At 43.4% G+C, this 14,493-nt stretch overlaps 1 protein-coding gene across 5 annotated transcripts in view; it reads right to left on the bottom strand.

The window, feature by feature from the left end:
• Positions 1-14,493, bottom strand: part of TNRC6B (trinucleotide repeat containing adaptor 6B) — a 206,005-nt gene that overhangs the window by 123,054 nt on the left and 68,458 nt on the right. The gene's annotated exons all lie outside the window — the stretch shown is intronic.

Raw genomic sequence — 14,493 nt, 5'->3', positions numbered from 1 at the left:
ACTAGTTCTGTATCCCAAAGAGATCAAAGAATCGGAAGTTGAGTGGATGCCCATCAACTGGGAATGGCTGAACAATTGGTGGCATGTGATTGTGACCGAAAAAACTGGTGATTTAAGAAATGACAAGAAGGACAACTTCAAAAGACCCTGGAAAGACTTAATTGAATTAATGTAACACAAAGTGAACAGAATCTGGAGAACCCTGTACATAGTAAAAGCAACATTTTAATGATGATCAGCTAGGCAAGACCTAACTCCTTGGATCAATACCATGACCCAAGAAAATTCCAAAGGACCCAGTGGAAAATGCTCTGAAGAATGCACACTGAAGCATACGCTCAGTGCATTAATGTGCTTGTTTTTAATTTATTCAATTTAATTAATGTACATCTTGGCCTTACATCTGAAATTTTCCCAAAATGATATTCATAAAGTTCAGGTCTCGCTCCCCTAGTCAATAACTTCCCAGGCTTCCTGTTACCCATAGGATCACATACAGACTTCTCTATTTGGACCTAAAATAAAATTCCTTTCCATCTACCTTCTCAGCTTTATTACACAAAAACACAGCCTATACAAACTTGTGGTTCTCCATACAGGAGAATCCTGTCTCGCTTCTTGTCCTGGCTTTCGGCCATGCTTAGAATAAACGCTCTCCTTTAATAAATGTTTCCTTCAGGGCTCAGTTAAAGAGTCTCTTCTAAATGAAGCCCTTCCTGACCTGTATGGGTGCTGAGGCCCTCCTCTATAACCCCTTCTCCCATTATCTACAGTTATTTCTTATATGACCATATGCACTCTTTTCTGACTGGAAATAAGCTCTTTTAGAAGAGAGATCATTTTGCTTTTGTCTATAATCCCATGCAATGAGCACCTACTAAAGATCTGTTGACTGATCCATGGTCCCCAAATTCCCTAGCTTGAGCATCTAATATTACAGCACCTCCTAAAACAGGGATCCATTACTAACCGTACCCTTATTCACAGACATTCTTTCACAAAACATAGTAAGTTGTTTTTCTCAGGCACCGGCTCGAGCCTTGTCTGTAGCACAAACACCTCAGGATCTTGTTTAGAGGCACTCTGGGCACCCCAGGAAGATGGATTTCTGTTGGTATTCCATCTGACAGATATACTGCCATTTAGATAGGTTCACAAAGCGTTCATGCTCTCCCTTATCTTCACAAACACCCTAGAAGGTAAAGAACACAGGGATAATCCTGCCAGTTTTTCATGCTGTGTCTAAGGTCCTACATCTCCTACGTGGCGGCGCAGGGATGGCCACCCCGGAGCCAGTTCTAGGCTCTCTGCAGGCCTGCTGCAAACCCGCCCAGACAGAGAGGACCAGTCTCTCTGGCACTGCCATGATCCTCCAGGGATGACTCCAGTAGCAATGGCCTCAGTGCTCCTGCTTCTGTGAATGCAGATCTGTCTCACTGTGCTCGGCCTGCCTACTCCAACCCTAACAAGAGAGGCCTCTTTGGGAGTCACTGAATCCTCATTCTATTCCCTCAGGTCTGGGGCTCTCCAACGTCCAATCACAGAACCTGCCCTAAAATGTGTAACCCCCCTCCCCCCCCGGGGATGTTCCTGCCACTTCAGAGTAAGGAACCGAAGCAGAAGTGAAGGCCATACACTCAGGTTCAGGAGCTAGTCACTTAGCTCATGCGATATCAATGGGGCTGTGGAGACATCACAGGAATTAGCATGAACACTCCACCACGGGGTCCATGTGATGGAGAAACTCCTCGTTGATACTGGAGCAAAGTTTCTTAAACTGTGGGTCATGACATCACATAGGGTCACCTTACTAAATGTAGGGGCTGCAGAGAATTTGGCACTAAGATAAAGTTTCTAATTGCAACAACCAGGAATGAATTAAAAATCAAATGCATAATGAATCCGTGTTTCTGGCGGGCTTGTCCGTGTTCGTCGCACGCCTTCACTGTGGGCACTTTGCACTGCACATGCACTGACACTGCCAGAAGCACCTTGGCTCAGATTCCAGGTGGGGGCATGTACAACTTTCTCAGACTAAGAGGGGTCACGAATTGGAAAAGTTTAAGAGTTGGAAGAGTCCTGTACTAGAGAGCCAATAAAGTAAACCAAATCTGGCATTCACATTTCTCAAATGCCTACTGTGTGCAAGGTATTCCAAGAAAGAAAAGGAAAAACTGTAGACATCGTATTTCTCTACACATAAACGAGAGGATACAATGAGACCCACGTACGTGGCATGTTTACATTGTATATAAATTTTACGTACAAACCACTATCAAATTTGTAGGAAATAACGGTCATTTATTTGAACAAATTATAATTGCAACCCAGCACAAGGAACACCACGCAGAATATAAAATATCTGATCAATCTCTGGAGGTCTGCCTCTAGGTCCCCAGCCTCCCTAGGCTGCTACATACGTGCACACGCGCGCGCACACACACACACACACACACACACACACACACACACACACACACACACCAAAAGGGAACCTAGGTCAGAGAAAGCCTCTTGCTGGGCAGGGAAGCCAAGAGCAATAATACAATGGCCTGGCAGGGGTCAAGGTGACTCACTTCTGTATCAGAACAGCCATGACAACAGGGAAGGGCAACCACAAGTGGACCCGGAGGGCCGGCTTGGTGCGCCCCGCTCTCTCCTTCCAGTCTCCTTTTACTAGAGGGATTCTTAACTTTGGTGTGGCACCCCAACCCACTCTGTAGAACCCTACCAAGTCCTTCTCAGAATATCATTACATACATAAAATAAAATACAAAGGATCACAAAAGAAATCAATTAAGATAAAATAATTATCAAAATATTTTTTAAAGTTCACTGCTAGAGGTTAGGAACCCCCATTTATCAGCATACTTTTTAAAGTTCACTAACGGAGATTAGGAACCCCATTTTAACTTCTCTCCCCTATTAATAGAACCTACAGCTGCTTAGCTACCCCAAGGCTACTGAAGACTAAAAGCAATCAGACAAGCCTTCTGTTGTTGTTGGACAAGAGGAGCAAACTCCACCTGAAGAAGGGAAAACAGAGAGAGGCCATACAGGAAAGTGTTCAACACTGTGGCTCCCAGGACTGTGCTGGAGCCCATGTGGCTGCAAGTGACCTCTACTGATAAGCACTGCTCACATGAACCCTGGATGAAATGAGATAATGGGTGTAAACTGCATTGTAATCAACCCTAGAGGGATCCCTAAATGCAGGCTCTCATTATCATAGACCAACACTGGCAGCACAAGGCACCTATGACTGGCCACAAAGAGCTCGAGACCTGCTCTCGCTTTACCCTTCACTGCCTCAGAAAACTGACTATGTTAGTGAGACTCTAAATTAATGAGGCTGATTCCATATGCTACGTATGAAAATCATCCTTCATAATACATGACGCCCAGGGCAGGGGGCAGAAGAAGAGGGACAACCAGAGTGGGGTTGGGGGCAGCAGGAGGGGAAGGGGAAAGAGTATCACAAGAGCAGATGAAATGAGTAGCATACACCATATCTGAAAGTCTGCTCGTGCCTGGCGTGGGAATAGGGCTGGGGCATGGTCCTCTTGTCCATTCCATGCGGTTTGGAAGCTGCACGTATATCACGCCTCTCAAAAAACTCCAACTAACAGACAATCCCCTTATTGGGGAGCCACCAAACATGTTTCTCACTGAACAACCAAACTTAGCTAAGACTAAATCCTTCCAATGTCTGATCTCTGAATTCTGGTTGTCCAGAGAAGGGGAATTTCCTTCACTTCTTACTAATCATCCTGAGTAAAGACAGGTCTGTTCCCAATGCCTGAGCAAAGGCCAAATCTAGGGTTCTCCTTGGCTTCCACAAAATGTACAACTTTAATGTAGTTCAGCCTTCAGAAGTTCTTCCCTTAATTTACCTTCTGACCTCTCTCACTATTCCTTAATCAACTTTCTTTCATATGTGGGTATTTTTCTACATTCTAAACTGGATCCAACTTCTATCTTAGAATCAAAAGGTGGCTCACCTGACCTGTACCTGAAGCAATGATCTCCAGGACACTGAAATGAGTATGGAGCCCTCCATTGCTTATTGAGATGGCTTTGATTTCTCATGGGCCACACTCCTAGGGTCCTGGAGAGCAGGGTTTCATTTGTCAGTGTGTGGGGGGAGCTAGGAACAGTGTAAGAAGGGGAGTATCTTTCTATTCCTAGCAGAGTTGTGGGCACTTGTTCAATGCAGACTTTCTTTCCTTTATGGCTTCAATTATTCTCCATGGCCCTGAAGGCCTCATTCAAGAGGCATCTTTATTTGAAGATGTCATGGTCTGCCCCAAGTCTTCTCTTCTCTAAATCTATGTAGTTCTTCCCATTCTTCCTTATATGACTTGATTTCTAGATTCCTCACTCCTCTGAAATGCTCTGGTTTGCCAAACTCTCTCCCAAAATGTGGTGTCTTCAATGAGGTAGAATACTCTAGATAGGATGATGAAGTGAAACTATTAACTGTCAAGGTTCTGAGATTCTCATCCAAATAAACTCAATATGACCATATTGACTGGAAATGAAACCAAAAGCGGCATAAATGATATTGTCCAAGAAATGAAGGATTGGAAACGGCAGGAGATAACATGTGGACTAAGTGAGCAAAGAACTGGGTACCTTGGGATGTTAAAGGGTCTTGAGGAAAGCCCTCCTAGGGGCAGGGGGATGGAAGACCTGTAGTAGGATAAAAGTAGGAAAAAAAGGCCACAAGATGAAGAGGATGCAGGAGGAAGCAGCTCCAGCACTGAGGGGAGAGCAGGTCCAAGTACAGCTGGGTCTGCTGCTTGTTCAGAGGAGTAGAGGGCTGGCCTGAAAGTCCAGAAGAGCCAGGTTCAAGGACACCTGCTGACACACACTAGCTTGCTGACCCTGGACATGTCATGTGCTCCAAGATTATCCATCCATATGTGATACTGATCTGCCCTGAAGGAGAGCACTTCCACATTCAGAGTCCCTGACAACTCTCCTTATCAATGCCCTGGATATGTTACCAAAACAAAGAAACCCTTTAGCTGACTTAGAATTGTTAGGTCACACTATTCACTCACACAAACTCAACTTTCTACTAAGGTCTCAGGGGTGTTTTTATCCCCAAACAAACACCCACATCCTGTCCTTATGCCACAGGCTTTCTAAACCTCAACTTGGACCAATCATTTATTCTTATATTCTCTTCCCTGCCCTTAATGCCTATGCCTTGCTGTGTAGCTGACCTGGGGATTTTTACAGCTATGTGACTCTGCTGGTCCTAATAAACCAGAAAGGTTTGGAGTACGGCTCTAGCTGTGATCCATATGCTTGCAGACTCAGAGAGGCTAATTACTGGGGAGGTAAAACAGCAGGTGAGCCCATTTTTTTGGACCATAGTAACATATAACCATCTACCTACAGTGTTTTTTGAAGTTCATCAATAAAGGAAATATCAACAGGGAAGAAATTATAGATCCCTGAAGGACTAAAAAAGAATTTTTTATGCTCTCCCCCAAGAAACCACAACCACTCCCAAGGCTTCACTCTTATCTCCCACATCCCACAGTCTCATGGCCATTGGTGAGAACCCCAGCCCCTTTTTTCAGCTTTCCCTTATGAATCCTCTTACAGAACCTGGACCTAACCCGGCCAAAATGAATTCATCATCTCTTCTCTTAAACTCAGGCTTCTTTTCCCCCCAAAAGGTTCAAAAACTCAGAAATCATCATTGACTTCTCCTCCTTCCTCCACTATGTATCATTAAGTCATACCAATTCCTCCCTCTGAAACGTCTCTTCCCAACCATCCATTCTTTCTGGCCCCAGCTTTCAAGCCAGCACAATCGTGACCATCTCCTAACAGGTCTGTCTTCTCAAATCCATCCCGCACATTGCTACCAGACTTATTTAAAAAACAACAATACTATTTTGATTAGGTCACTCCCCTTGCTCATGATCCCTCAATGGCTCCCCCATGCCCAGCTTCAACTCCCTCTACTATCCCCTTCATCAACTTTCAACTAATCTTCATTGTATTAAGTGCCTCCTCTCTGCCAGGGACCAAGTGGCAAAAAGACACTATCAGAGAAACAACATGCACACAGAGAAGTCGATGGGAAAGAACTTTAGGACATGGGAGTCTTCCTCTAGGAGGTGAGGTGCAGAGCTCGGAAGGAAGCCAGAGATTCTGTGAGGCAGCAGTGAGGAGGGGGATAGCCTGGGCAAAGGCACCTAGAGGGGCACGGACTGTGGGGCGGGAGGCCAAGCAAGCAGGCAGGGATCTGCACTAACATTGTGGGATCGGGAAGAACATCCACCACGTCTGGCAAGGTGGGCACAAACAAGACTTACAAGCAAGGCTTTCAACATCACAAGTGTATGCTGGATACCAGGGGCAACAAGAACTTTTTGAGCAAAGAAGCAACAGGATTCCCCCACATTTAAGGTGAATTATGTGGGGGAGGCATAGTCTGGGGCCAGACCTGAAGGGAGACCAGAAACACCAAAGGCCTGAAACAGTTTGGTTAATGACCAGATGGGCGAGAAGAAGAAAGATGGCAGAAGGGGAACATAAAGCAAACCGACTGGTGTGCCTGAACACGGCCAACCCCCATGATTCTGTTCATGACATCCCCTTCCTCAGAAATGTCTTTCCTTTCAATCTCATCACATCAAACTCCTTAAAAGACAAATACAAAGTGTTTCTTGACCACGCCAAGTCAGAAGTGGATTCTTCTGCCTCAGAAAGGTTACAGAAACTCATCTGTACCATTCATGGTATTGGGCACATGTAAGGCTCGATTTTCTGGTTATTCTAATCTCTACCTTCTAGACCTACCAGAAGAGTCCTCTGAAAGTAAGGGTATCCTAGCAATCTCTACAATGCCCCCACAACAGTCATAGCTCTACACACTAACAAGATTCATAGGTATTTTGTGAATGGACACACCTACTCACTTAATCCACTGTTCATCATTTAAAAAAAAAACTGAATAGGATTTCTTTAATCAATAATTTCCTGAGTTTTTAAAGAAAACGTTCAAAGGTATTTTTCAAAAATTCTAAAATATATTCATTTCATGAAATGAAAGCAACTCCTATGCCACCAAAATTCTTTTAGTAGCAGTCTATAAAATGAAGAAGCAGCATTTTCTACTGGTTAGAAAGTTAGGGGATCTATGAAAATGTTACATGAGTGCTTTCTCAGAGGCGAAAATAGCTTTAAATGATCAGATTGTCAACAAAATTGAATATATCAGAATAGATTCAGAACATCATCAAAATATGTAAGAAAAAAAAGGCTTCTGTATAGCTTCCTTTCTCATCTAAAATGCCAATTTTCAGTCAGTTTTTTTTTTTCCAGCCCAAATATTGATCAGGAGTCCCACAAAGTGCACAGGGTACCGTCCCGGGGCCTGAAAGAAGTCAGGAACTTTTACCAAAAAAAAAAAAAAAAAAAAAAAAAAAAACACCAAAAACAGACAAAGCACCTCCTGCATCACTACTGTCTTTTATGCAGCTGATGCTCACTGAGATCAGCTGAATATATGATTGACAAGCATGGAAAAGGGGCAGAGAATCTTTGGGGAATCATAAATGCCTTTCCCCCCCGGTTAGGGTGATACCAAGAACATATGAAGTTGAGGTAAGTGCTAAGTTTTAGGAGTTTTTATTCTCCCCCTCATACCATTAAATATCGGCTATTTGCACTCCAGTCACTTCATTTGCCATGACATATTTATTATTAATGACTTCTACAAAACAGATAAATCCATCTTCTTGAATACGCATTTAGTTATTCAACAAAATGTTTAATAAAAGTTTGCTGTGTTCAGAACATTGTGCTAAGTGCTGAGAGGAAAGAGGGTGGGAGGGGGAGAACAACATAAAGCTAAATCAAAAAGGATCCCTTTCTCCCCCGGGGTTAGGAAGGAGTGAAGATGCCCAACATGTAGAGCTACTCTTCTCTGGCCAGTGAGACCAACGCAGAAGAGCCATAGCCGGTTCATTCATTCAACGAATAAGATAAGGATGTAGAGATAGTCAAAAAATGTTTGTTGAGCTCAAGTCCAGGTCAGGGCAGGGCAATATAAATGGGCATCTTCCTCATCAGAGGCACCTGCTGACCCTTCCCCGGCCCACTAAGGCCACAGGCTCACCTGGCAATCCAAAGACTGTTCCTCAGTCCTAATCACAAAAGGAGATCTGCTGAGTATGGGTGGTTCCAAAGACATAAATATTAGAAAAACACACACACAAAACCCCCCAAAACAAAAATCAAGTCTCTGGATCAAGAGACAGAGGTGTTATCAAATCCAATCATGATAAGAAAAAAGAATGTACCCCCCAAAATCATCTTAAAATGAGCGAAGAGGACATTAATGACAGCTCACTTTCATGCCTCCCAGGAAGGTGTAGGTGACCTGCTTTTGGAAGTCTGTGCCCAGAGCAAAGCACAAACTGGGGTGCCAATGAAATCCCACAATCACCTAAATGAGCCTCCTCCCCCTTTTCTTTAGGAAGCTGAAAGTTCAAATCAAGTAGCACTGAATACAAAGTCCTATTAATCACTCAACAAGCATTTATGAAGTGCCTGCAGTGTGCTCAGCACATGAAAAGGACTTGTCTTTCAAGAACAAGGAAGGAATAATATTTACATATGAAAGTACATACCTAATGTGTAAAGTAAATCCTGGGGAAATCTAGAAGGGGCAGACACAAACCGGGGAAGTTTCTAGTATGAGGTAGCTCCTGAATTTAACTGCAAAAGAAGCTGAAGAAAAGATGGATTCTAGGAATGGAAGATAATCTGGGCAAAAACCCAAAGACAAGAAACAAGCAACAGAGAGCACCTTATGGTGGATGACAAGATCTGGGAAGAGGCTCTAAAAGGTAAGCTAGAAGCAGGTTGTGAAAGGCACTAGATGCTCAACAGTGAACAATTTGATCCTACAGAGAAACAGGGAGCCACTGAAGTTTACTGAGTAAGGAAGCACACCAACACTTTGGCCGCTGAGTAGATGAACTGGAGAGGAGGCAAACTTCAGGGGAGAAGAAGAATGAGAAAGATCATGAAATATTTCCAGCAGGAAGCGATTAGGCTGGTGGCTGAGGACTGGTGCAGACCTAAATAGAATTGGGAAGGCTGGGCCCATGGGCCCCAAAGGAGGGAGGAGTCATGGAGGACACCCCACCAGGGAAAAGCACCCCCTCTCCCCAATCTGGAAAGGCCTAGAAACTGACTGTGCAACCCTGCTCTTTGAGGACCAGCCCAAGCTCAAGAAGGTGCTCATCACCATTTGGCCAACAGAGCAACTGGTGAATCTGAGGTCTCAGTCTTAGGCCCTCTTTGCTTTTCTCTTTAAGAGGGGTTTCTATTTTGTTTGGGTCCCTCTGGAAGTCTGATAAAGCATATGGGCCCATTCTCATGTTTTTAAATGCATTAAATAATAGGCGATTATAAAAGAGACTTATTAAATTGTAATATTTTGACATGCATGTTAAATGTCATTTATAATCTGGTTCCAAGTTACCTTTTGGTTACTTTTGTCCCGTCCAAGTTCACAGATTCCTAAACTTTACACAAACTTCTTTGGGGTCTGTGGACCCCCAATCTAAGAACCCTTATTCTCTAATCTTTTCATAAACGCATCAGCTTAAGGTTGAGCCATTAGCTGCTTCTTGAGTGCCATCAAATCATGCTATTCTAGAGCCCATTATGGGTTCTAGAGACTCCCAGTTGCCTGGTTCAAGCACCCTAAGGAAGGCCCTTGCTGGGCCAGCTTGACTGTAGGTTGCTCCCTTTCCCCCACTCCTTGGGCCAGACAGATTGGCCCTCCACCTGCTCGCACTAAACCTTGTCTTTGGTGCTTAACCAAAGCACCACCTTTTCCCATTAGGTCTCTTGCAATCTCTACCCCACAAACTTTGTGCTAGTTGAGTCAGGGAGGAAGAACATTAGCAGGTGGGGAACTCATCAGGAAAGTTTTCCCAGGGAAAGTGGGCCTTTAGCTGTGTGTCTAAAAGAAAATGAAGAAATGGAGGAAGAGGAAAAGTGGAGCAAAGAAGAAAGTGATGAGGTGAAGGGAAGGGGGAAAAAGAAGAGGTGAGATGGAGAAAATGATGGGATAAGGAGCAAGTACATCCCTGGATGTGCCAGAGGTATCTCAGGTTCAATGTACCCCAAACAGAACTCAGTACCTTTCCCCCTATCCCTCCCCTCCATCCTTTTTCACTTTCTCATTTTTGTCAGGAAATCACTATGCTTCCACTTGGGCCTGTTTTCCCCTTCATCTGTCATCCCTTGTGCCAATTAGCTAGTTGTCAAGTTTTAATGATCTTAGCTTCCCCCACACACACCTTTTATCTCATCCCTCTTTCTCTACCCATGCTACTGTCACTCCTGGTACAAGCTCTCATTGCCTTTCTTCTGGACTATTTCCTAAATTTAATCCCTATACTGAGACTTCTACCTCCTCAATCAATCCTTATGGAAACCATGTTGTCATTCCTAAAACATCAGTACGACAAGCCACTGTTACACTCAAGAAGCTTCCCTGGCTCCCTATTGCCTCTGCAATCAATTGCTAAATCTTGTTGGATTGGTGTTAAAAAAAAAAAAAAAAAAAATCTGCCTTCAACCCATGATTCAGAATTGATTACATATGGATCACCTCTCCTCACTTACTTTTTCATTCCACCCAGACCAGCATATCAGAATTCTTGTCCTTTCTTGGCCGTGACTTTCCCCTGCCACATACCTGTGTAGCTCCTCTCTGCTTCCTTCAAGGCTTGGCTCCAAGGCCACCTTCTAGAGAGCCTTTCCTGAGGCTTCCAAGTACAGCAAGCCTCCTCCCTTCTCCCCAGCCTTCCCCAACAACAACAAAACCCAGCCTGCTTTGGGATTTACTCTCAGTTGGGCAGATTTATCAGCATGCCCCCCCCCCCCCCAGTAGAAAGTAACCTTATTGGAAAGCAAAATATGCTGGTGGAAGAAATGTGCCCACATGGATGAAATCAATGCTTGTGACACAGACCCAAAAGGCACCTTAAAGATCCTTTTGTTTGAGCACATCATTTCACAAATAAGGAAACAAAGTCCAAAGAAAGTCAAGTGACATGTCCAAATTCATACAATAAATAAGAGGCAGGGATCTATTTATTTTTTCCACCATCTAACCCCTCCAGGATAGGTGGGCCCTTGAAATGATTCTAGCATAGAATATAAAGAATATAAAGTACAATGCACCCAAGGTTATCTTACAATAGGAGCTTCTTTATCTGACTATTTTTGCATACAAGTCCTCTCAGATACAAGTCTTTTCTTCAATATTTCTAAACTTATTCTTAAAGTACTAACTTTCTAGCACCACAGGATAATAAAAGGCCAATATAAAACTTCATTCAAAGCCAGACCAGAAGCTAGTTCAACTGACAAGAAATTTCAACTAGGAGTAAAACAGTTTCTTCTAAAATACTGCAGATTTAAGTGCCATTTGCTAGTGGAAGAACAGTTATTTAGATCACTTATTAGGATTTTTCTGAACTATTTTAAGTTCAATATCTGACAACACTATCATTTATTTCTAAGAAATCACCACCAATACTAGGTATTTTTTTGAATACCAATCCAATAATCATCAGAGGATTAAATCTAAGGAGTTTGGCTGTGCAGGAGACTAAAAGAATAACAAGTGAAATTAGCATCTTTAATATTTTTTAAAACTCAGTGACTATCCAGTTTTCCAAAACCTCATCATTTCTTCAGGATGTCATCTGCCATTAAAAAATTTCAAGCCTTTGGCTTACACTCCAAGATCACCATCCTCTAAGGAGAAAAAAAGAGAACTGTACACTTAAATAGTTCATTTGCACAAAACCATCCATCACCCATTTTTAAATACCTTGGAATCACACTCTTAAAATTTTGCCATCAGGATTTGTGTCCAGAAAAAAATCCAAAATGGCAGCTCCTGTTCTGAAACTACTTACAATCAAAAGATTTCAAGTGTTTTTGCTAAGAACCTAGTGGCAATTAAACAATCTTCTTTTTCTAATATTCAAGAAGCCTCTACTGAATGAAAAAAATTATGATAAATAACTGGACAAAACAATATTTTGTTAATTGAATGTGCTATCCTAAATTTGTACCCTAGTATGATCATTTTCAATTTCCTGTTCCCTTTTTTTCCTGTCCAAAGAACAAGCATACCTTAATTCAAAGCAACAAACCAATGTCCAAATGTTTGCCTACTGCACAAAGCAAGAAAAAGGTAAAACACCCCCCCAATTAAACCCCAAAGAGTACACCATTTCCCTCATCAACTCATCTCTAGTCCTCAGAGATAAACTATGCATTTAGCAAGAGAATATCCCCAAATAAGTACTTTCATTTTCAAAGACATAAAAATTACAGTTATTTTTAAGTCCATAATACAGTCTTCTCTCCCTTTTTTTTTTTATTTGTCGTTTTTTTAAATCCAGAAAAACCATCATCAAGAAGAATGAGCCAAGATGGTTGCAGAGTACCTTGGTCTGGTATAAGAGTCCCACTATTCTTTCCAATGTGATGGAGAAGAAAATGGTAGAATATTCCTAATACCCAAACCAAAAAAAAAAAAAAAAAAAAAAAAAGTCATTCCTTCCTTTACTACTGCTTAATAAAAGAAAAAACCCATCAATCTGGTGAGCTTTAATTCTTTTAATTTTTGGTGAAAATTAAACAGAAAGCCTAGCATTAACCTATAACTGCATCCTCCATCCATAAACAAGACTCTGTCCAAGAGGTAAACCATTTTCTGCACAAGGGGGCCAAGCCATTCTAACTGAATAAAGCTTCTTTTGAAATCACTACACACCCTTTTCCTTCCCCAGGCTGTCAATTTTTTTTTTAAACATTCCAACCTTTTTTTCTCCTCTTCTGTTAATATTTTCAGGCCCAAGGAGAACATCGTAAGTGACTAAATTGAAAGAAAACGTTAAAAAAAAATGTAATAATCTCATTCTCCATCCATCAGATCTAGTGCCTATAGAACCAATCTGCCTCGGACAATTGGGTCTGGCTGCATCCTTGAAAGATCTAGATTTCTAAATGGAATTTCCGCTTTGTTAACAGATTTAGATGAACAGTCCCTCTCAGCCTCCTCTCCAGAAATGTGTCACTGCATAAATCAGTAGGCTACAAATACAGAAACACCGGGGAATAAGACCTCTGGGAAGCTGGGCTGTGTTGCTATGGGGGTTGGGGGCATTCTCACTGCCACAGCACAAAACTATAATCCTCTCTCAGCCCACCAGACAGAGGAAGGAGCATTACATCACACTCTCACAATGATAGGGGGAGGCTGCTCCCAGAAAGCGAGTTTGCAGGGTTTTTTTTTTTTTTTTTTTTTTAATCCTCCCGCTAGAATACGGCATTAAGACCAATGGAATTTAAACTTCAGGCGATGCACAATTTCAACGGACACTGACAAGCTCACATACACCTAATTGTTCACCCGAGCCCCCCGAACCGTTCCCGGATGGCTGCGTGGGCAAAATGAGTTCGTTACCACACACGGAGAGCTGTGCCACAGAAAGAGAAAGCCCCTCATGATTCCAGAGCGTAATTGAATCGAAAGCACCGATTCGGGTAGGAAATGGAGGAGGCCCTGAAAAACGCAGAGAAACTGAGGGAGAGAGAGGGCATTTTCGAGGCAGGACAGCCTCAAATCTGCACAGACACGGTGTTTATTTCTAACCTCGCATCTGGTGGCACCTTTTTGAACAGAAAATGAAAGCAGGAGTGCAGGCAAGCTGCGGGCTAAGGATGTATGTACGTATGTGCGCACACACACACACACACACTCACACACACACACACACTCACACACACACACAAACAAACACAGGAGGCTGGCTCCCAGCTCCCAGTCTCCACAGCCAAACCTTGCCCATTCCTTCCTTGGGCTCCCACCTTAGGTTTCAAAAACACCCCCCCCTCCACCCCCCTCCACCGTCTTTGAGGTTTCCATCCCTCTAGGAAGGAGGGCCTGCTAAAAAAGGGAGGGGGGTTAGGGAGAAGGCTTTGCCTGCTCCTGCTGCCTCCCTCCTCCTTTGTCGGCCTTAGCAGCAGAAAGAATGCAAAGCCATTTATATTTATGCAAATTTTTGCAGCAGATTTAAGGGGGGGAGGGGGAATTTTGTCAAATCCCTTTTCAATGACCAGATTTTCATCCGTCAACTCCCCCTGTGTTTGGACAACAGACGCAAGTCATTTGCACAAAACCCTTTAAAAATGCCATCACTTCCCCGGCGAAAGCTCCATTTTGCCCAGGCCCTTTTCAACGCTACAGCGCGCTGGCGGCTTCCTCCCTGCTCCTCCTCCTCCTCCTCCTCCTCGGTCCCCTCCCTCCCTCCAGCCCGGGCCTCCTCCCCAGCCCCCAGCACCCTACCTTGGGGAGGTGAGGGGGGGTTAGGCCGTGGGCAGGGGCAGCCGGAGGCCCTGCCCCTGCACGGGCTGCCTGCC

Source organism: Sminthopsis crassicaudata, chromosome 5 (genome assembly GCF_048593235.1).
Source record: "Sminthopsis crassicaudata isolate SCR6 chromosome 5, ASM4859323v1, whole genome shotgun sequence".
In the NCBI taxonomy this organism is placed as follows: Eukaryota; Metazoa; Chordata; class Mammalia; order Dasyuromorphia; family Dasyuridae; genus Sminthopsis; species Sminthopsis crassicaudata.
This window is presented reverse-complemented; position numbering and strand designations above follow the sequence as displayed.